General features: G+C 43.2%; 1 long non-coding RNA gene across 1 annotated transcript in view; it reads left to right on the top strand.

Moving 5' to 3' along the window:
- The first annotated feature begins 223 nt into the window (after nt 1-223).
- The window catches only part of LOC140471317 (uncharacterized), a 47,435-nt gene continuing 25,024 nt past the window's right edge, over nt 224-22,634 (top strand). Inside the window, exon 1 of the long non-coding RNA XR_011956965.1 lies at nt 224-439. This is a non-coding gene — a long non-coding RNA (uncharacterized lncRNA). The remainder of the gene's footprint in view (nt 440-22,634) is intronic.

The raw sequence follows: 22,634 nt of genomic DNA, 5'->3' as shown, positions 1-22,634 counted from the left end.
CGACAACATGAAAGAAAAAGTTGACAAGAGGGGAATTGATATGTAAAAGCTAATAACACTTTATTAAAATCAGAGACACTTTCCCTCCAATCAACCACAAATTCAGAAACTCTGCAGTTCAGGATGAGGTAAGTGTGTAACTTATTTTTGCTCCCCCCTACTCCCCATCTGGTGTATTTTCCTCAATGTTCAGGCCTAGCTTTGGCCTGCTTGTTGTGTCTGGGGCCTTTCATCAGCAAGTTCGATATGGCCCAGCAATTGTGGAGCTATTGAGGTTGCACCCGTTCTGTGAACAGCTTCCTTACCCCCACAAGGGTGACACTACTCCTGTGGACAATCTTCATTTTAGTTTGGAAGCAAGGTGGGTGAAGAGACTTGCTGTCAGTGTCGTGGAGAAAATGTGGAGAATCACCAGGAGATGCAGAGGGTTCTTCAAGAAGTAGGTCTTTTATTTGCAACAAAAAACCGTAACACTCAGAAAGCAGATTCTTGAATGCTCCCAAACCTCAGGGTCTGTGACTTTTAATATCTTTTTTTATCATGTTTCTGTTAGCTTATCAGCATATCCAACTATATTATTCAAAGTACCTCACACTAGCTAAACAATAAACCAGTGATGTTAGTTCCCACTATCTCTTTAATTGTGCCCCTATAGATTTTCCTACATTCTACTTAATATTATTCAAATGTCACGATTAGATATTTAGTGTCAGCTTTTGCAACAATGGTCTTAATATTTTCCTAATGTCATAGAGTCATAGAGATGTACAGCATGGAAACAGACCCTTCAGTCCAACCCGTCCATGCCGACCAGATATCCCAACCCAATCTAGTCCCACCAGCCAGCACCCGGCCCATATCCCTCCAAACCCTTCCTATTCATATACCCATCCAAATGCCTCTTAAATGTTGCAGTTGTACCAGGCTCCACCACTTCCTCTAGCAGCTTATTCCATATACCTACCACCTCTGTGTGAAAAGGTTGCCCCGAGGTTTCTTTTATATCTTTCCCCTCTCACCCTAAACCTATGCCCTCTAGTTCTGGACTCCCCAACCCCAGGGAAAAGACTTTCTCTATTTATCCTATCCATGCCCCTCATAATTTTGTAAACCTCTATAAGGTCACCCCTCAGCCTCTGACACTCCAGGGAAAGCAGCCCCAGTCTGTTCAGCATCTCCCAATAGCTCAAATCCTCCAACCCTGCAACATCCTTGTAAATCTTTTCTGAACCCTTTCAAGTTTCACAACATCTTTCCAATAGGAAGGAGACCAGAATTGCACGCAATATTCCAACAGTGGCCGAACCAATGTCCTGTACAGCCGCAACATGACCTCACAACTCCTGTACTCAATACTCTGACCAATAAACGAAAACATACCAAACGCCTTCACTGTTTTATCTACCTGCAACTCCACTTTCAAGGAGCTATGAACCTGCACTCCAAAGTCTCTTTGTTCAGCAACACTCCCTAGGACCTTACCATTAAGTGTATAAGTCCTGCTCAGATTTGCTTTCCCAAAATGCAGCACTTCGCATTTATCTGAATTAAATTCCATCTGCCACTTCTCAGCCCACTGGCCCATCTGTTCAAGATCCTGTTGTAATCTGAGGTAACCCTCTTCGCTGTCCACTACACCTCCAATTTTGGTGTCGTCCGCAAATTTACCAACTGTACCTCTTATGCTCGCATCCAAATCATTTATGTAAATGACAAAAAGTAGAGGGCCCAGCACTGATCCTTGTGGCACTCCACTGGTCACAGGCCTCCAGTCTGAAAAATAACCCTCCACCACCACCCTCTGTCTTCTATCTTTGAGCCAGTTCTGCATCCAAATGGTTAGTTCTCCCTGTATTCCATGAGATCTAACCTTGCTAATCAGCCTCCCATGGGGAACCTTGTCAAACACCTGACTGAAGTCCATATAGATCACATCTACCACTCTGCCCTCATCAATCTTCTTTGTTACTTCCTCAAAAAACTCAATCAAGTTTGTGAGACATGATTCCCCACGCCCAAAACCATGTTGACTATCCCTAATCAGTCCTTGCCTTTCTAAATACATGTACATCCTGTCCCTCAGGATTCCCTCCAACAACTTGCCAACCACTGAGGTCAGGCTCACTGGTCTATAGTTCCCTGGCTTGTCTTTCCCGCCTTTCTTAAACAGTGGCACCACGTTTGCCAACCTCCAGTCTTCCTGCACCTCACCTGTGATTATTGGTGTTACAAATATCTCAGCAAGAGGCCCAGCAATCACTTCCCTGGCTTCCCACAGAGTTCTAGGGTACACCTGATCAGGTCCTGGGGATTTATCCACTTTTATGCGTTTCAAGATGTCCTGCACTTCCTCCTCTGTAATATGGACATTTTGCAAGATGCCACCATCTATTTCCCTACATTCTATATCTTCCATATCCTTTTCCACAGTAAATATTGATGTAAAATACTCATTTAGATTCTCCCCCATTTTCTGCGGCTCCATACAAAAGCTGCCTTGCTGATCTTTGAGGGGCCCTATTCTCTCCCTTGTTACCCTTTTGTCCTTAATGTATTTGTAAAAGCTCTTTGGATTCTCCTTAATTCTATTTGCCAAAGCTATCTCATGTCCCTTTTTTGCCCTCCATATTTCCCTCTTAAGTATACTCCTACTTCCTTTATACTTTTCTGAGGATTCACTCGATCTATCCTGTCTATACCTTACATATGCTTCCTTCTTTTTCTTAACCAAACCCTCAATTTCTTTAGTCACCCAGCATTCCCCAAACCTACCAGCCTTCCCTTTCACCCTGACAGGAACATACTGTGTCTGGACTCTCGTTATCCCACTCTGAAGACTTCCCATTTTCCAGCCGTCCCTTTACCTGTGAACATCTGCCCCCAATCAGCTTTTGAAAGTTCTTGCCTAATACCGTCAAAATTGGCTTTCCTCCAATTTAGAACTTCAACTTTTAGATCTGATCTATTCTTTTCCATCACTCTTTTGAAACTAATAGAATTATGATCGCTGGCCCCAAAGTGCTCCCCCACTGACACCTCAGTCACCTGCCCTGCCTTATTTCCCAAGAGTAGGTCAGGTTTTGCACCTTCTCTAGTAGGTACATCCACATACTGAATTAGAAAATTGTCTTGTACACACTTAACAAATTCCTCTCCATCTAAACCCTTAACACTATGGCAGTCCCAGTCTATGTTTGGAAAGTTAAAATCCACGACCATAACCACCCTATTATTCTTACAGATAGCTGAGATCTCCTTACAAGTTTGTTTCTCAGTTTCCCTCTGACTATTAAGGGGTCTATAATAAAATCCCAATAAGGTGATCATCCCTTTCTTATTTCTCAGTTCCACCCAAATAACTTCCCTGGATGTATTTGTGGGAATATCCTCCCTCAGCACAGCTGTAATGCTATCCCTTATCAAAAACGCCACTCCCCCTCCTCTCTCCCCTCCCTTTCTGTCCTTCCTGTAGCACTTGTATCCTTGAACATGAAGCTGCCAGACCTGTCCATCCCTGAGCCATGTTTCTGTACTTGTTATGATATCCCAGTCCCATGTTCCTAACCATGCCCTGAGTGCTTGCCAGTCCGCAGCAACTTAGTGGGCGTCACGGTGGCACAGTGGTTAGCACTGCTGCCTCACAGCGCCAGAGACCCGGGTTCAATTCCCGCCTCAGGCGACTCTCTGTGTGGAGTTTGCACATTCTCCCCGTGTCTGCGTGGGTTTCCTCTGGGTGCTCCGGTTTCCTCCCACACTCCAAAGATGTGCAGGCCAGGTGAATTGGCCATGCTAAATTGCCCGTAGTGTTAGGTAAGGGGTAGATGTAGGGGTATGGGTGGGTTGCGCTTCGGCGGGGCGGTGTGGACTTGTTGGGCCGAAGGGCCTGTTTCCACACTGTAAGTAAGCTAATCTAATCTAAACTCTCCAGTGCGAAATGGTCAATAGAAGGGGTGTTTCTAACACAGTCGAACAGCTTGTCAATCTGGCCGCTGATCCTTGCCACAATCCACGCCATTTTCCAAGGGCTAAAAAGAATGTGAGGAGACACAGAGCAAACAAGCCACTGTCTCCTCATCAATCTACTGTTACCTACCTCAGCAAGGAAACTCAGGCAAATTACTACGACACCATTTGTCCTTCAGAAATCCATTTTGGCTTAATAGAGAAAAAGAAAAAGTCCCATGTTGGTTCTGTCGCTCATGCCTTTGGGACGCCATGCTTTTATATCGCACATCACTGGATGACTCAAACCACTTCGAGGCCAATTAAGTAATTTTGAATTGTAGTCACTGTTCTAATATAAGCTCCTGCAACACCATTGTAATAATATTGGATAATCTCATTGACTGAAGGCTAACCAACTGGCCAGGGTACCTGGGATAACTCTCGTTCTGGTCTTCAAATAGATCTTTTGCATCCACCTGAGCAGATTCATGGGATCTTGACTTAATGGGGTCTCATTGAAAAAACAGCACCTCCAACAATGCAGTATTGCACTGGAATATTTTCCAGCATTGACTTTTGCGCTGTGAGGTCTGAACTTAGAACGGTGGGTGGAATGGTGGCTCAGCACTGTTGCCTCCCAGCATCAGGGACCCGTGCTCAATTCCAGCCTTGGGCAAATGTCTGCATGGGGGTTTGGGGGCTTTCCTCTGGGTGCTCTGGTTTCCTCCCACAGTTCAAAGATGTGCAGGCCAGGTAGATTGGCCATGCTAAAGTGTCCATAGTATTCAGGGATGTGCGAACTAGGTGGGTGAGCCATGGGAAATGTGTTGTTATGGAATATGGTTGGGGGCTGGGTCTGGGTAGGATACTCTTTGGAGGGTCGGTGCAGACACGCTGGCCCGAATAGTCTCCTTCCACACTGTAGGGGTTCGATTTTCAAACAGTGTGATTCAGAGACTAAACCACAGCTGTTACACTTAAAGCCTTTTGAAGAGAATGTGAAGGCAAATTGGGTTATCCATGCCTCCAATTTTTAAACAGGATGTGAATAATGAGCTCCCAAATGGCACACCGCACCCTGGTAGGATGAAACGTTACAATGTACTTTTTTATTGACCACACTAATAGAAGAGGCAAGGTCTCAGGGATTGCTAAACAGTAAGAGTTCTGATAAAAACAACTTAATTTTTCGGTATACTTGTAGTTTTTTTTAACATGGCAGAGTAAATTCATGGCTCCTGGATTAGCTGCGACTATCTGTGCTCAAGAGGAGCATGGCTCAGAGACAGAGGACCGTGGTGTTGCAGCACTGTGAATCTCCCTGATGGGAGCCTGCTGTTAGTGAATTGACTTTAAAATTAATCTCTAGGCTCCCTTCCAGTTTTTCTTCTCTCCTATCAGGATCACACAGCATACATATCATCAAGAGAAGAGGGAGACTATAAAGAATTAAAAAGAAGGAACACTTATCCAGCACTGGATAGATCTGGGAATTTGCACTAAATCTAAATGCTGATTCATTTAGCACAGTGTTTCGAAATGTTATTAAATAGTTTGAGCAGGTGAGCAGACACAAAGCATTTATCCTCCAAGCAGTTGCACTAAGACAGATTACCTGGTCACTGTCCCACTGTTGTGCCGTGGGAGATGTTGTGATCGTGAAAGGTGCCATAAAATGCATATTTCATGTAGATACTGTACACTAGCCATCATCTAATATAAAATAGTTTAAAGCTGAATTCTTAAATTCTCTCACGATGACTCAAGAGTGTGTGCAGTGAGTAACTACGTTTAAATAGACTAGGTGACCCTAGATTTGATCCCTGTTGTTCTCAGCTATTGTAATTAGTGGATAAGTAGTAAAACTGGCCTCAGTACACTTTGGCTGTGAAAGTGGTTACAAACAGCCAGGTCCTGTTCCTGGTTTCTCTCCCATTTGCTTTGTTTAAAGATTATGGTGAAGCCTCACACTGTCGAGTAGCACACTAACTCTGTCTCGGCTCAACCATGAGACCAGCTGCTTGCCTGAAGCACCAAAGGGATAGTGGATAGCAATCAGAAACAGAAGCCTGTCTGATCTTCTCCAGGAGTGCAGAAGGTGAATAGTCACACTGCCCTGGATGAGATCAGTGCAGACAGAGGAAGGGGTTTGCGGGGAGAGGTGGGGTGGGTGGGTGAGGTGTCGGCTGGAAGCGCAGTGACTTATTAAGAAGGGAGAACTCAACGATGCAACTGATGGTAGTTGCAATAGAAGTGTCATTGTCATTTAGATTAGATTAGATTAGTTTACTTACAGTGTGGAAACAGGCCCTTCGGCCCAACAAGTCCACACCGACCCGCCGAAGCACACCCACCCAGACCCATTCCCCTACATTTACCCCTTCACCTAACACTACGGGCAATTTAGTGTGGCCAATTCACCTAACATGCACATTTTTGGACTGTGGGAGGAAACCGGAGCACCCGGAGGAAACCCACACAGACACGGGGAGAATGTGCAAACTCCACACAGTCAGTCATGTTGCAGTTGCAATTGCCGATTGGTACGTCTATAAAGAGTCTGACCACTGTAATGATTTATTGATTATAGATAATGCTACTAATCTGATGAAGCACTGCGAACTTGGATTTCTGTAGCAACTTGCAACAACTCAAGATGTTCCAAAATACTCCCAGCCAATTAAGTATTTTTGAATCAGAGTCATTATTGTAGAGCTGAAAATGTGTTGTTGGAAAAGCACAGCAGGTCAGGCAGCATCCAGGGAGCAGGAGAATTGACGTTTCGGGCATGAGCCCTTCTTCAGGAGCATTCAGTATGAAACATCAGTTAACAAAGTGAAAAGTTTTCATTTTGTGAAGCAAGTTATTCATTCTATAACGCCAGATGGCTTAATCTCTACCATTGACACTTGCTGATTGTAATGGTCACCCAACCAATCTGTATGCTGCCTTATCTGGATGCTCCTCCCTGTAAAATGCTTACATAAATCATTAAGAAACCGATATTCCAGAGAAGACCATGATCTCATGTCCCTGTGCACATGGGCAATCATTCTCTCTCCCTCCTGGGCCCGGAATAAAGATGAAGGAGGCAAAACTATACAGTGTCTCTGTGTATGTGTGTATACTGTATCAGTGTGTATGTGCATCTGTATAGTGTATCAGTGTGTATGTGTATCGGTATGGTGTATCAGTGTGCACATGTATAGGTATGGTGTATCAGTGTGTACACGTATCAGTACAGTGTATCAGTGTGTGCGTGCATCAGTATAGTGTATCAGTGTGTACTTGTATCTGTATGGTGTATCAGTGTGCATGTGTATCGGTATGGTGTATCAGTGTGCACATGTATAGGTATGGTGTATCAGTGTGTACGCGTATCAGTACAGTGTATCAGTGTGTGCGTGCATCAGTATAGTGTATCAGTGTGTACTTGTATCTGTATGGTGTATCAGTGTGCATGTGTATCGGTATGGTGTATCAGTGTGCACATGTATCAGTACAGTGTATCAGTGTGTGCGTGTATCAGTATAGTGTATCAGTGTGTACTTGTATCTGTATGGTGTATCAGTGTGCATGTGTATTGGTATAGTGTATCTGTGTGTACGTGTATTGGTATAGTGTATCTGTGTGTACGTGTATTGGTATGGTGTATCAGTGTTTACGTGTATCGGTGTGGTGTATCAGTGTTTACGTGTATCGGTATGGTGTATCAGTGTGTATGAGTATTAGTATGGTGTATCAGTGTGTACGTGTATCAGTATGGTATATCAGTGTGTATGTGTATCAGTGTGTACATGTGTCGGTATGGTGTATCAGTGTGTATGTGTATTAGTATGGTGTATCAGTGTGTACGTGTATCAGTGTGTATGTGTATCAGTGCATACGTGTATCGGTATGGAGTATCAGTGTGTACATGTATCAGCATGGTGTATCAGTGTGTATGTGTATTAGTATGGTGTATCAGTGTGTATGTGTATCGGTATCGTGTATCAGTGCGTCCGTGTATCGGTATGGTGTATCAGTGTGTATGTGTATCGGTACAGTGTGTCCATGTATCGGTATCATGTATCTGTGTGTCCGTGTATCTGTATGGTGTATCAGTGTGTATGTGTATCGGTATGGTGTACCAGTGTGTATGTGTATTTGTATGGTGTATCAGTGTATATGTGTATCGGTATAGTGTGTCCGTGTATCGGTATGGTGCATCAGTGTGTATGTGTATCGGTATGGTGTATCAGTGTATATGTGTATCAGTATAGTGTATCTGTGTGTACATGTATCGGTGTGGTGTATCAGTCTGCATGTATATCGGTATGGTGTATCAGTGTGTACGTGTATCAGTGTGGTGTATCAGTGTGTACATGTATCTGTATGCTGTATCAGTGTGTACGTGTATCGGTATGGTGTATCAGTGTGTACGTGTATCTGTACAGTGTATCTGTGTACACATGTATCGGTATGGTGTATCAGTGTGCATGTGTATCAGTATAGTGTATCAGTGTGTATGTGTATTGGTATGGTGTATCAGTGTGTACGTGTATCAGTATAGTGTATCAGTGTGTACGTGTATCAGTGTATATGTGTATCGGTATAGTGTGTCCGTGTATCGGTATCGTGTATCTGTGTGTCCGTGTATCGGTATGGTGCATCAGTGTGTATGTGTATCGGTATGGTGTATCAGTGTATATGTGTATCAGTATAGTGTATCTGTGTGTACATGTATCGGTGTGGTGTATCAGTCTGCACGTATATCGGTATAGTGTATCAGTGTGTATGTGTATCGGTATGGTGTATCAGTGTGCATGTGTATCAGTATGGTATATCAGTGTGTATGTGTATCGGTATAGTGTATCTGTGTGTATGTGTATCAGTATAGTGTATCAGTCTGTACGTATATCGGTATAGTGTATCAGTGTGTATGTGTATCGGTATGGTGTATCAGTGTGTATTTGTATCTGTATGGTGTATCAGTGTGCATGTGTATCAGTGTCGTGTATCTGTGTGTATGTGTATCGGTATGGTGTATCAGTGTGCATGTGTATCAGTGTGTATGTGTTATGTCTGTATGTGTGTGGGCTGTGCCTGTGTGTGTGTATGTAATTTAATTAATAATAAACCTACATCACTTCCAATCATGACATTTAAGTAATTCAAAAAGTCAAGTACAAACTTGAAAGAATTCTTATTTCAAGAAGACAAAATAAGAATCATTGAGTATTAGTATTGGCTTACAGTGTTCTGGATGCATTAAATTGATTGAGTTTTGCATTCTGTTTGGGATGGAAAAGAGTGGGTCCAAAACTTATGTTTTGAAGTTACAGTCGAGCAATTAAGAGAGTATGAAGACAGGGCTGGTTAAAGTGAATTCCGAAATTCGGTTAAGGAATAGGTCAGTAGAGATACCGTACGGATAGCAGATTAGAGATAGTGAGGGAGATAGTTCGTGACACTCAGGTAAGATACATTCCAGTGGGAAACAAAGTCTCTAAGGAAAAGATGCACCATTTGTGGCTAACTAGGGAAATTCAAAAGAGTATCCAATTGAAAAAGCGAAGGTACAAGTCTGCAAAGAATAGTGACAGGTCAAAAGATTGGATAGAATATCAGAAACGCACAAAATTTAGTAAAAATGGAGAGAGAAATTTGAGTATGAGAGAAAGCTAGCTAGAGGTAGAAAAACAAATAATAAGAATTCCTACAGATATTTAAAAATGAAAAGAATAAGTAAAGCCTTATGGGGGGAAGAGAGAGAGAGAGAGAGAGAGGCTCGGGAATTAATAATGGAAAGTAAGGAAATGGTGGATGAATTTAACAAATATTTCACATTTATCTTCAGTATTGAGGATACAAACAACAGCCCAGAAATAATTGTGAATTAGGTTAAAATCCTTGAATTCCCTCCCCTAGGGCATTGTGGATCTTCTATACTAACTGGACTGCAGCAGTTCAAGAAAGCAGCTCACCATCACCTTCTCAAGGACAACTAGGGACGAGCAACAAGACGCTGGCCCAATCTCAAGCAAATATATAAAAAAAGGTTGTGATAGATAGAGGATGCATTGGCTTTAATTTTCCAAGATTATGGAAATGTTCCATCAGATTAGAAAATAGTGAATATAACTCCTCTATTCAAGAGAATACAAAGACAAAAACCAGGTAACTACAGGCCAGTTAGCTTAACATCTGTCACATGGAAAATGCTGCAATGTTTTATGAAGGGCATCACTATAAAAATCTCACTGCATTCAGGCAGAATCATCATGGTTTTGTGAAAGGGAAATCATATTTGACTACTTATTACAATTTTTTGAGGAAGTAACAACGTTGATAAAGCGAAACCCGTGGATGTGGTGTACTTGGATTTTCAGAGACCTTTAGGTTCTTTTCCCAAGATTTCACACATGAGATGCAATTTGCACACACCAACTTCTGCAAACAGTTAAAGTTTATTAAAGCTTGTACTAGCTAGGTGACCCCCTTTGACTCTCTTTGCAGGCATACGAAGTTGGGTCAAAATGAGGCCCGGAACAAAGAAACCACATCCCCTTTATACAGGTCAGTTGGTAATGCTTACAGATACTTTGGCCACTCCCCCATAGTCACATGCCATTCAAGACAATCCCCAGATACTCACAGTCATTTGTTACCCCAGGTACAATGGTAGGATGAGATCATCCTCGGAGATAATGCAAATGCTAATGCACTAACCCTGGGGAATCGTTATGCAGATGATTTCCTGACTCAGTGATTCCCCAAGACAATGTAGGTGTGACATAACTCTGGCCAGAAAGCATTCCTGAATGGAAGAGTTTGAATGATAGTTTAACTTGACAATAGCAGGAGAGTAATAGCGAATGACTGTCTAGATGAAGTGTAAATTACAATGGATGGTCATCCGCATTCTTTCATGGCTGTCGTCCACACCCAAAGGCAGTGCAGTTTAACCCTTTAATATTACATTAATGTCCAGAGAGATATTACCATTTAATCTTTTAACATGACAAGCTGCCATGTGAAAGGTTATTATGGAAAATAAAAACTCATATTGAATAGGGTAACATGGTGACATGGGCAAGGATTGATTAACTAACAGGAAACAAAGAGTGGACGTAAGTAGGTAATTTGCACATTGGAACATTGCCATGAGGGAAGTGCCACAGGTATTGGTGTTCAAACTTGATTTATTTACAATCTGTATAAATGACCTGGATGATGAAACCAAATATGTAATTGATAAATTTTTTGATGACACAAAGGTAGAAAGGATAGTGAGTTCTGAAGTGGATGCAGGAAGAAGACTACAAATGGATATGGATAGGTTAAATAAGTGGAAATACCCTTAGACCAGAGAGGGGGATAAAGTAGGTGGTTAGGGAATAGAAGTTGTGATAAAGACCGAAGTTTAAGAATGGCTTCAGTCTTCCCAGTCCTTGGGCCCTCCAGAAGTAAGAAAGAATGAGAAGGACAGCCATTACAGGCAAGTTTCTGGCTATGAAGCATTAGGAAAGGAGCCAGACATGTTCATTCTGCATGACCGAGGCAAATGTTGAAGGAGGATGATGTAATCAAGCCTGCACAAATCTCCACAAGGACACAGAGAGATAATTTACCATGGTCAGAGTCTCAGAGGAGCAGAGTGAAGGAAGAAGGACAGAAAGAGAAGAAGTGAGACAGAGAGAGACAACTCAGGTCAAAAGCTAAAGCATTATTTTTTAATGTACAACATTAAATCTATTTCAAAGAAGCATTTTAGATTTATTTTAGGATTTAGAACATTCAGGGATTTCCTTCTTATTCCATCTTTCCTTCTTCAGTCCTACCCAGAATACACATCATTGTAATTGCCTAGTATCCTTCCAGTCCCACCATTATGTTGATTGTTGGGAAAGTGGGATAGGGATGTGAGGCAGGAGTGGACTCGTTCAAGGAGAGAAGTCACATCATTTCCTATTACCCAAGTGAACTGGGTGGACACCTATGTTTAAGAAGTTGGACATGATAATGAGTCCATGAGAAAGAACAGAACAGAACAGAACAGTGGAACACTCCTCTTCCACGGCTACACCAGCACCATTCTCCACCTTTTCCTCTGCTACATCGATGACTGTATCAGCGCTGCCTCGTGCTCCCACGAGGAACTTGAACAGTTCATTCATCACACCCACACCTTCCACCCTGACCTCAAGTTCACTGGGACCATCTCCGACACCCCCCTCCCCTTCCTGGACCTCTCCGTCTCCAGCAACTGACATAACCCTGACATCTACTTCAAACCTACCGACTCCCACAGTTACCTTGACTACACCTGCTCCCAACCTCACCTCCTGTAAAGACGTGATCCCTTACTCCCAATTCCTCCAACATATCTGCTCCCACATGAGCAATTCCACTCCCGGACATCCCAGATGTCCTCCTACTTCCAGTACCATAATTTCCCCTCCCTTGTTATCAGCGTTGTCCTCAATCGCACTTCCTCCGTTTCCCACACTCCTGCCCTTGAATCCCACCCCTCCCTAAACCCAACAGGTACAGAATGCACCGGTCCTCACATTCCACCCCACTATTCCTCAAACCCAGTGTATCATTCACTGCCATTTTCACTGCCTACAGTCAGACCCCACCACCAAATATGTACTTCCCTCTCCACCCTTATCTGCCTTCCCATACCCCCAATGATTCCCTTGTTAGGTCCAGGCTCCCCACTCCACACCCGGCACCTTCCCCGCCATCATAAGAAGTGCACATCCTGTGCACATACCTCCCCCCTCACCTCCATCCAAGGCCCCAAAGGATCCTTCCATATCTGGCAGAGATTTACTTGCACATCCTCGAACCTCATTTACTACATCTATTGCTCTCGATGTGGTCTCCTCTACATTGAAGACACCGAACACAAATTCGTGGAACAGTTCAGGGAACATCCCTGGTCCGTATGCACCATCCAACCCCACCTTCCTGTAGCCATCCATTTCAACTCCCTTTCCTACTACCCCCTATGACATGTCCATTCTGGGCCTACTCGACCACCTAAATAAGGCCACCTGCAAACTGGAAAAGGAACACCTCAGCTTCCACATCAGGTGCCTACAACCATAGAACATAGAACATTACAGTGCAGTACAGGCCTTTTGGCCCTCAATGTCGCGCCGACCTGTGGAATTAATCTGATGCCCATCTAACCTACACCGTTCCATGATTACCCACATGTATGTCCACTGCCCATTTAAATGCCCTTAATGTCGATGAGTCTACTACTGTTGCAGGCAGGCCGTTCCATGCCCCTACTACTCTCTGAGTGAAGAAACTACCCCTGATATCTGTCCTAAATCTATCACCCCTCAATTTAAAGTTATGTCCCCTCGTGTTAGGCTTCACCATCTGAGGAAAAAGGCTTTCACTGTCCACCTTATCTAATCCTCTGATTATCTTATACATCTCAATAACTCACCTCTCAAAATCTTCTCGCCAATGAAAACAGCCTCCGTTCCCTCAGCCTTTCCTTGTAAGACCTTCCCTCCATGCCAGGCAACATTCTAGTAAATCTCCTCTGAACCCTTTCCAATGTTTCCACATCCTTCCTATAATGTGGTGTCTGTCTTTTTTCAGTTAGCCAATTTCTGATTCAATTCGCTAAATCACCTTCAATCCTGAAATTCCGTATTTGAGCAATAGCTTACTGTGTGGAACATTATCAAACGCCTTACTGAAGTCCATATACACCACATCAACCACCTTACCTTCATCCACCTGTTTTGTCACCTTCTCAAATAACTCAATAAGGTTAGTGAGGCACAACCTACCCTTCACAAAAACATGTTGACTATCCCTAATCAAATTATTCCTTTCCAAATGTTTATAAATCCTATATCTTATAACCTTTTTCAACACCTTACCCACAACTGAAGTGAGGCTCACTGGTCTATAATTACCCGGGTTGTCCTGACTCCCCTTCTTAAACAAGGGAACAACATTTGCTACCTTCAGTCTTCTGGCACTTCTCCTGTTGATGATGATGACATAAAGATCGAAGCCAAAGGCTCTGCAATCTCTTCCCTGGCTTCCCAGAGAATCTGAGGATAAATCCCATCTGGCCCAGGGGTCTTATCTATTTTCAGATCTTCCAAAATGGCTAAAACCTCCTCTTTGTCAACCTCAATCCCACCTAATCTTGTAGCCTATATCTCCGTATTCTCACAAACATTGCCCTTTTCCAACTGACAAAAAGGATTCATTAAGTGCTTCCCCAATGTCCTCAGATTCCACACACAACTTCCCACTGCTACCTTTGATTGGCCCTAATCTTACTCTAGTCATTCTTTTATTCCTGATATACCTATAGAAGGTAAAAACAATGACTGCAGATGCTGGAAACCAGATTTTGGATTGGTGGTGCTGGAAGAGCACAGCAGTTCAGGCAGCATCTGAGGAGCAGCAAAATCGACGTTTCAGGCTTGAGGGTTTTCCTTGATCCTATCCGCCAACAACTTCTCATGTCCCCTCCTGGCTCTTCTCAGCCCTCTCTTTTGTTCTTTTCTGGCTAACTAATAACTCTTAAGGCCCCTAATTGACCCTTCACGCCTCACCCTCACATAAGACTTCCTCTTCCTCTTGACAAGAGCATATGGCTTCAACATTGAATTCACCAGTTTCCAAATCTTTCCAAGTCAGATGCAACCCTCTGACTTGTCTCTGCCCTTTTGACCTGACCTATCTATCTATCTTCCTTCCCACCTCCTACCTTTGCCCACCTATTGCCATCCCAACCACCCTTCCTTCTCCCCAGACCTGATGAAGGGTTAGGCCCGAAACATCAAGTCTCTTGCTCCTCAGATGCTGACTGACCTGCTGTGTTTTTTCCAGCGCCACACTTTATTGGCTTTGACTTCTCCAGCATCTGCAGTCCTCACTATCTCCTAGTTCATGAGAAGCACTAGCATTGTGTCTGTGAAATACAGCAAACACAGTCCATTAATAATTTGTTGAAGGTGCCACTTAAGACAGTCCTCCATTACACATTCGCCTCATCAGACAGCATCGTTTCCAGGGCGATAAAGGCACTTAACTTCAGTTACCAAATCAGTCATTGTTTATATGCAAAGTCAAGAGGAATGATGCTGGAACTGCTCACTCAGTGATTGATTATCTCCATGTGCAAAAACCTGAGCTTCATAGTGTCAAGGCCTTAAATTAATAGCTTGCTACCAATTGCGGGTCCTTCACAAGGTTAGGTTACCCAAGAATACAAAAACAGCATGATTAGAGCTGCTGCTCTATACAAACTGTGACTACAAAGTCAAGCACAAATAGTGTCATTTCTCCAGCAAACCTGTGGTTGTAAGTAATGTAATAGTCAGCAAAAGAACTGAGTCATTCAATTAATTTTCTATTGGAAATCATCAGTTTTCAGCATGGAGTTCCACACCCTGCTAAGCACAGCCTTCCTTCAGTAATCACAGTGACTCCTTCGGCAGAGATTTAGGAAGAAAAGCCCTTGATTACAGGCTGAACACAGTTACAGCTCCTTCGCCCTTTTAACCCCCTCATAAAAAGGATTGGCTGCTATTGTGCTCACATCATAATCAGTCACTGTGAGGAGATTATTTGACTCAGTGTACATCAGCCAAGAAATGCATTCAGGATAATTAGCTGCACAGCAAACATTAACATTGCTCGTTAATTATTGAACAAGTCTGACTTGCTAAACTAAAAGAACTAACCCTCAAATAAAACTACACGCTTGATCACGACAACTTATTTTGCATTGTCAGAGTGGAAGTGGTAATAAATAGTCAGATTTCTAATCAGCGGAATGAGATTCCATTCATTTTCATTTTGTCGTCCACCAGTCACCAACTATTGTTTATTCAAAAAAACAGTGCCTTTTCACTGACATCCAGTGCAGACAATCTCCATGCCCCGATTTGCATGCGTCATTGGGATAGTAGAAGGTATTAGGGTTGATTCTGTTCTCATTTATATTCTTTCCAATAGGGGTCACAATAGCAATCAAGAGGAAGACCTACGATTGATTTTTCGGTCAGACAGTTTAGGCCAATTGAGTACTTGAACTGCTGCGTGGCTATGTATAGCTGACATATTAAAGATCAGAAAGTAAATAAATTTGGCACCTTCATCTGTATATTCCTACACAACTACAGTAGTCACACTTCAAAAATACTTAATTGGCTGTAAAATGTTTTGGGGTTTCCCAGGATCATGAAGGGGAGGTGGGGGTTGCAGGTACAGGAGCTGCCTGTTAAAAATGATTACCATTCAAAAATGACGATTCATTGTTTAATAGCCTTAGTCACTTTTGTATGCATTGTTCTGGTGCAGCCATGCACAAGCTCAGGTCTCATCTCCTTGATCACTGCTAGGGCCTCCTAAATTAATCAATTTATGCAGTCTTCAGTCAGATCTTTGTGAACAAAAGAAAATCATAATCCAAACTGCCACTGTGCAGAACTATTCACGAAATCTTGCTGATTCATTGATCTAAGATATGAAAATATTGGAGGCAATTTTAACACAACTCAGTAATATGAAATCCACAGGAGCAGTTGGAACCTTGGTTTCACACTTCACGCAGTATCTTCAAGTGGACGGTCAAATTGGACCAGTTATAAAACCAGCATTTCAACTGATGGCTTTGTGCGTGGGAAATCATGTCTCACAAACTTGATTGAGTTTTTTGAAGAAGTAACAAAGAGGATTGATGAGGGCCGAGCGGGGGACATGATCTATATGAACCTCAGTAAAGCATTCAACAAGGTTCCCCATGGGAGACTGGTTACCAAGGTTAGATCTCATGGAATACAGGAAGAACTAGCCATTTGGATACAGAACTGGTTCAAAGGTAGAAGACAGAGGGTGATGGTGGAGGGTTGCTTTTCAGACTGGAGGCCTGTGACCAGTGGAGTGCCACAAGGATCAGTGCTGGGTCCGCTACTTTTCATCATTTATATAAATGACTTGGATGTGAACAGAGGAGGTATAGTTAGTAAGTTTGTAGATTACATCAAAATTGGAGGTGTAGTGGACAGCGAAGAAGGTTACCTCAGATTGACCAGATGGGCCAATGGGCTGAGAAGATGCAGATGGAGTTTAATTTGGATAAATATGAGGTGTTGCATTTTGAGAAGGCAAACCAGGGTAGGACTTAAATGTTAATGGATTAGTGGTGCTGGAAGAGCACAGCAGTTCAGGCAGCAACCAACGAGCAGCAAAATCGACGTTTCGGGCAAGAGCCCTTCATCCTGATGAATGGCTCTTGCCCAAAACGTCGATTTTGATGCTCGTTGGATGCTGTCTGAACTGCTGTGCTCTTCCAGCACCACTAATCCAGAATTTGGTTTCCAGCATCTGCAGTTATTGTTTTTACCTCTTAAATGTTAATGTTAAGGCCCTGGGGAGTTGCTGAACAAAGAGACCTGGGGGTGCATGTTCATAGTTCCTTGAAAGTGGAGTCGCAGGTAGACAGGTTGGGGAAGGAGGTGTTTGGCCTTCATTGGTTAGTGCATTGAATAGAAGGTTTGGTAGGTCATGTTGCGGCTGTACAAGACATTGGTTAGGCCACTGTTGGAATATTGCATGCAATCCTGGTCTCCTTGCCACAGGAAAGATGTTGTGAAACTTGAAAGGGTTCAGAAAAGATTTACAAGGACGTTGCCAGGGTTGGAGGATTTGAGCTATCGGGAGAGGTTAAATAGGCTGGAGCTGTTTTCCCTGGACCATCAGAGGCCAAGGGGTGACCTTGTAGAGGTTTATAAAATCATGAGTGGCACGGATAGGGTAAATAGGCAAAGTCTTTTCCCTGCGGTGGAGAAGTCCTGAACTAGGAGGCATAGGTTTAAGGTGAGAGGGGAAAGATTTAAATGAGACCTAAGGGGCAACCTTTTCACGCAAAGGGTGGTGCATGTATGGAGGCTGGTACAATTGCAACATTTAAAAGGAGTCTGGTTGGGTTTATGAATAGAAAGGGTTTAGAGGGATTTCGGCTAAGTGCTGGCAAATGGGACTAGATTAGTTTAGGATAGCTGGTCAGCATGGAGGAGTTGGATCGAAGGATCTATTTCTATGCTGTACATCTCTATGACTGTATGATTCTATGATCCAGTCAGTTTCCCAATGAGCATGTCAGCTTAAAATTACTCCTATTATCCCAATTCTCTTCAGAAATTGGAGTTGAAGGGAAGTGTACGGGAAACTGCATCTGATTAAACCAAGTCTTGAGAGGGTATTACTCTTAAAACTCACTATTTTTTTCTCAACTTGAATTGTTATTGAAATGTATATTTTGATCACTCTGATAAAGTGCTTGGCTAAGGCTTCCTTGGTACTGTGATGACACTATGGCTTTAAGAGATGCATTTTGTTCCTTTTTTTATGAAGAAAGGTTGAGACAGAGGTAGCGAGCAGTCTGCTCAATGCCAATACAGTAAGCAGCTTGTGAGGTCTTGGAGGTTTTTATTAACTTGGAACAATGGAAGCAGCTTGAATGGGTGGGGTCAAGCTCCCACAGAACCACAATTTTTAGTTTTCTGTAGATGCTAGAGTCTTGAAGCTGAATGTGGAAGCTCTTATTCCTCTCTCCGTTACAGTTAAAGGCTGGAGTTCTCTTTCTGCTGCGAGAAATGCATGCGGGTGAATCTGTTTTACTGAACTTGCCTTTGCCAACGGCGTGTTTCTGGGATGCTACTATATTCATACAGTCAATTATTAGTCGTGGCTAATATATCTAGTATTCACTAAGCATTTTGATAGAGTTACAGTGAAGCCAATTCTTTATTTTGTCTGTATCTTAACTGTAGAGTAAAAATAAAGTGTGTTTTCCTTAATGTCAAGTAGTTTGACCAATCAAAGTGCACGTGGAACGCAACATTTTACACTTTCCCTAAAATAAGCAAGCTTTAAAGTCCAGACATCTTCTGAATATAATTTGAAGGGGGTTTGGTCTGGTCCATTACAGCACTAATGGCAATTTTGGAACTTTCTCCCTGTACACTTGGCTTATAGATCCTTGTGTGTCACCCACCTCAAGTAGCTAATTCCAATGAGCCATTAAGTGTCAGCAAGTTGTTTGACTTAGACACCAGAGACTGCTGGCTTCTCCTTCAAATCAAGATCCTGAATTCAGTCTCTTCTTTGGACAATGCAGTAATTTCTTCCTGTCAAGATCTGATATATCTTAGATGGGCCAAAGTACACTTTAAAGGAGATTGCTAGGAATAAGCATGTTTGTGGATGGAAAGGCCCATATTTGGTTTTCTTCCAATTGAAAATTTCCATATGTTTAAGAATGGGATAAATCAATAACCTCCCAGACATTTTGAGATAGCGGCTGTTTCTGCTTTGTCTTTGTGCAGAGTTTTATCTTTTCTGAACTTGCATTTCTAATATAACTGCATGGTAAAATAGGACTGAGTCAGCATGGCTTCATTGAGAGGAGGTCATTCTCTGAAGAAGTAAAGAGCAAGTTCAACATAAAATAAGAGCCCACAGTGTTAGGGGTAAGGTACTGGCATGGATAGAGGACTGACAGACTGGTAGAAGGCAGACAGTAGGGATAAAGGGGTCTTTTTCAGGATTGCAGCTAGTTCCACAGGGGTCCATATGGGACCACAACTATTCATGTTCTATATTAACAATCTGGACAAAGGAACTGAGGGCATCGTTACTAAGTTTGTAGCTGACACAAAGATAGGTGGAGAGACAGGAAGTGTTGAGTAAGAGGGGAGGCTATGGAAGGCCTTGGACAGGCTAGAAGAATGGGCAAAGAAGTGGGAAGATGGAATACAATGTGGGAAAGTGTGAGGTTATTCACTTGGGTAGAAAGAAGAGGTTTAGACTATTTTCTGAAAAGTGCAAGGCTTTGGAAATCTGAAGCACAAAGGGACTTGGGAGTCCTAGCTCAGGATTCTCTTAAAATTAACATGCAAGTTCAGTTGGCAGTTTGGAAGGCAAATGCAATGTTAGCATTCATTTTCAAGAGGGCTAGAATACAAAAGCAGAGCTGCACTGCTGAGGCTATTTAAGGTTCTGGTCAGACTTCATTGGGAATACTGTGGGCAGTTGAGAGGCCTGGATAGAGTGAAAGTGGATGTTTGTACTAGTAGGACACTAGGACCCGAGGGCACAGCTTCAGAGTGGTTAATCTGTGGAACTCATTGCCACAGATGGCTGTGGAGACCAAGTCATTGAGTGCATTTGAGACAGATAGGTTCTTGATGGGTATGGGGATCAAGGTGTTTAAGAAGGCAGGAGAATGGGGTTGAGAAACAGATCTGCCATAATTGAACGGTGGAGCAGACTCGATGGGATGAAGGGCCTAATTCTGCTCCTACATCTTATATCTAAGTGCCATCATCTCCTTTGCATCACAATTTTTGTCAAGAGATGTTTGACCTCTGTGTCAGATTTCCAGATTCTGCAGGCCTGCTCTTCTGTCAGTTTGAGAAGAGCTTGCATTATCTCACAGCTGCTGCTGTCATTTTTGTGATTTGCAGCTTATGTTTGTCAGTTGCATAGTCACAAAAGTGATCACCAGCGGTTGTGTCTCTCTCCAGAAGTCCATGTCTCACCCAACCTGCACCATCAGTGAGGAACAAGGGATAATCAATGCAATATAAATAGACCTTGGTGCAGATCATCCAAGGTTCTGTCAAAGAATACAAAACTTCCTTACTAAAACCATCACAAAGGTGAGTGTACTCATGCAGATAGGTTTCTCTTGTAGGGGGAGAATAGAGTGGAGAAGCCAAGGTATAACTTTGACCGGTCTGTAAACTTGTGATATGCCATTAAAATAAATGGGTAGAAAAACCATGATTGGTGAGCGTAGAAGCAGAAAGCCCTAGCCCATGTTTCATCTAACCCAAAAATGTGTAATGCAGAAAATCCCCTGCTGACATCATAAATGCTGCCCTTCAAAACAGTTCATTATACATGAAGTGCTCTGGACATTTCTGGAATACATTAAGGCATGTTGCAAAAGATCATGGTCCTGAACTTCCTCAGGGAAGGTGCACACAGTTCCTGTGTAAAATGCAAACGAGAATAGTGGAGGGAAATGAGAAATTGGGTGGATCCAAAAATGTTAAGTCTTTTCCTGAAAACTGGCACAAGAGACTTCCTGCTGCAACAACAGACATTCTGCTCTCACCATAATGATCTAAGAAAAGGCAGGAGTCATGACAGGCAGAGTGATTTCACCTGGCAGATTTATTACAACTCCTGCCACTTAGATCATGTGCCAGTGACAGGAAAGCTAGAGAATATTTAGACCAGAACTCAGAAGTGATGGAACTGCATCTCTCAAAGGAAGCCCACAATCAATTATTGCTCCTATTTCCTTTGGCTATCTCAATTGCTTATTAGTATTTTGGGATCATGTTCCACAATTCAGCTTGTCTCTGAAACCAAGCCTCTTTTGCAGCAGAGAGTGGTGGGGGCTGGGCGGAAGTGAGGTCGGACCACAGAGGCCGTTGGGGAGGTTAGTGAGTGCTATTTAAGTACTTACCTCGAAGCCAGTGGTCCTTTTTGCAGCAGAGAGGGGCGGGAGCTGGGTTGAAGTGAGGTCAGTGCACAGAGGCTGTTGGGAAGGTTAGTGAGTGCTATTTAAGTAGGTCTGTTCTAAGACCCTTAAGAGTCCACAGACTCTCAGCAAATAAAAAAGGGGTCGAGGGAAGTGTCTGGTGAGAAAAGTGAGAGTCTGTGGTTATGCCACAGACTCATAAGATTACACCACAGTTTGAAGAGGGTGAAGACATGACTGCCAACCTGATTCAGTGTACTGTGTGCATGATGTGGGAGGTCAGGGACACTGATGATGTCTCTGGCTCTCATAGCTGTGGAAAGTATGTACACATTCAGCTTCTGAAGGAGCATGTTGCAGCTGAAGAAAGAACTAGATGACCTCAGGCTCCTCCAAGAGAATGAGAATTTTCTGGACAGAACCTTCAGCGAGGTCATTACACCGAGCATATCAGAAGAGAGAAGGGAGATGACAATGAGGAAGGAAGAGATGATTCAAGTACAAGAGATCCCAGGGGACGTACCTCACGTGAACAGGTTGACTCTCTTGGAAACTGTCGAGACAGATGACACTGCCAGTCTGAGAGGCGGACAGGTCTGCCAATCGAAAATAGGCGTGAAGGCAGAGCCGAGGAGTCAGACATCATGCAAAGCCGTGTTAATAGTGAGAGGGACTAAAAGGGGTTTCTGCAGCAACAGGCGGGATTTGAGGATGGCGTGTTGCCTTCCTGGTGCCAGGATCCAGGACATCACCAACAGAGGGCAGGGAATCCTCAAGGGTGAAGGTGAAGAGCCAGAGGTGGTGGTTCATGTCGGCACAAATTACATCAGGAAGAGGAGGGACATACTACAGCGGGACTTCAGAGAACACGGAAGAAAGCTGAATACAAGGACTTCCAGGGTGGTTATCTCCGGTTTGCTTCCAGTTTCTCAGGCTGGAGAAGGCAGGAGCAGGGAGATAATGGACTTGAATATGTGGTTGAGGAACTGGTGCAGGAAGCAAGGATTTAAATTCTTGGATCACTGGGGTATGTTTTACGGTAAGGATAAATTATACAAGAGGGACGGGTTGGACCTTAATAGGTGGGGGAACCAGCATTCTGGCAGGCAGGTTTGCCACTGCAACACAGGTGTGTTTAAATGAAGTAGTGGGA

Source organism: Chiloscyllium punctatum, chromosome X (assembly GCF_047496795.1).
Source record: "Chiloscyllium punctatum isolate Juve2018m chromosome X, sChiPun1.3, whole genome shotgun sequence".
Lineage (NCBI taxonomy): Eukaryota > Metazoa > Chordata > Chondrichthyes > Orectolobiformes > Hemiscylliidae > Chiloscyllium > Chiloscyllium punctatum.
The sequence above is the reverse complement of the archived record's forward strand: the minus strand, read 5'-3'. Positions and strand labels throughout refer to the sequence as shown.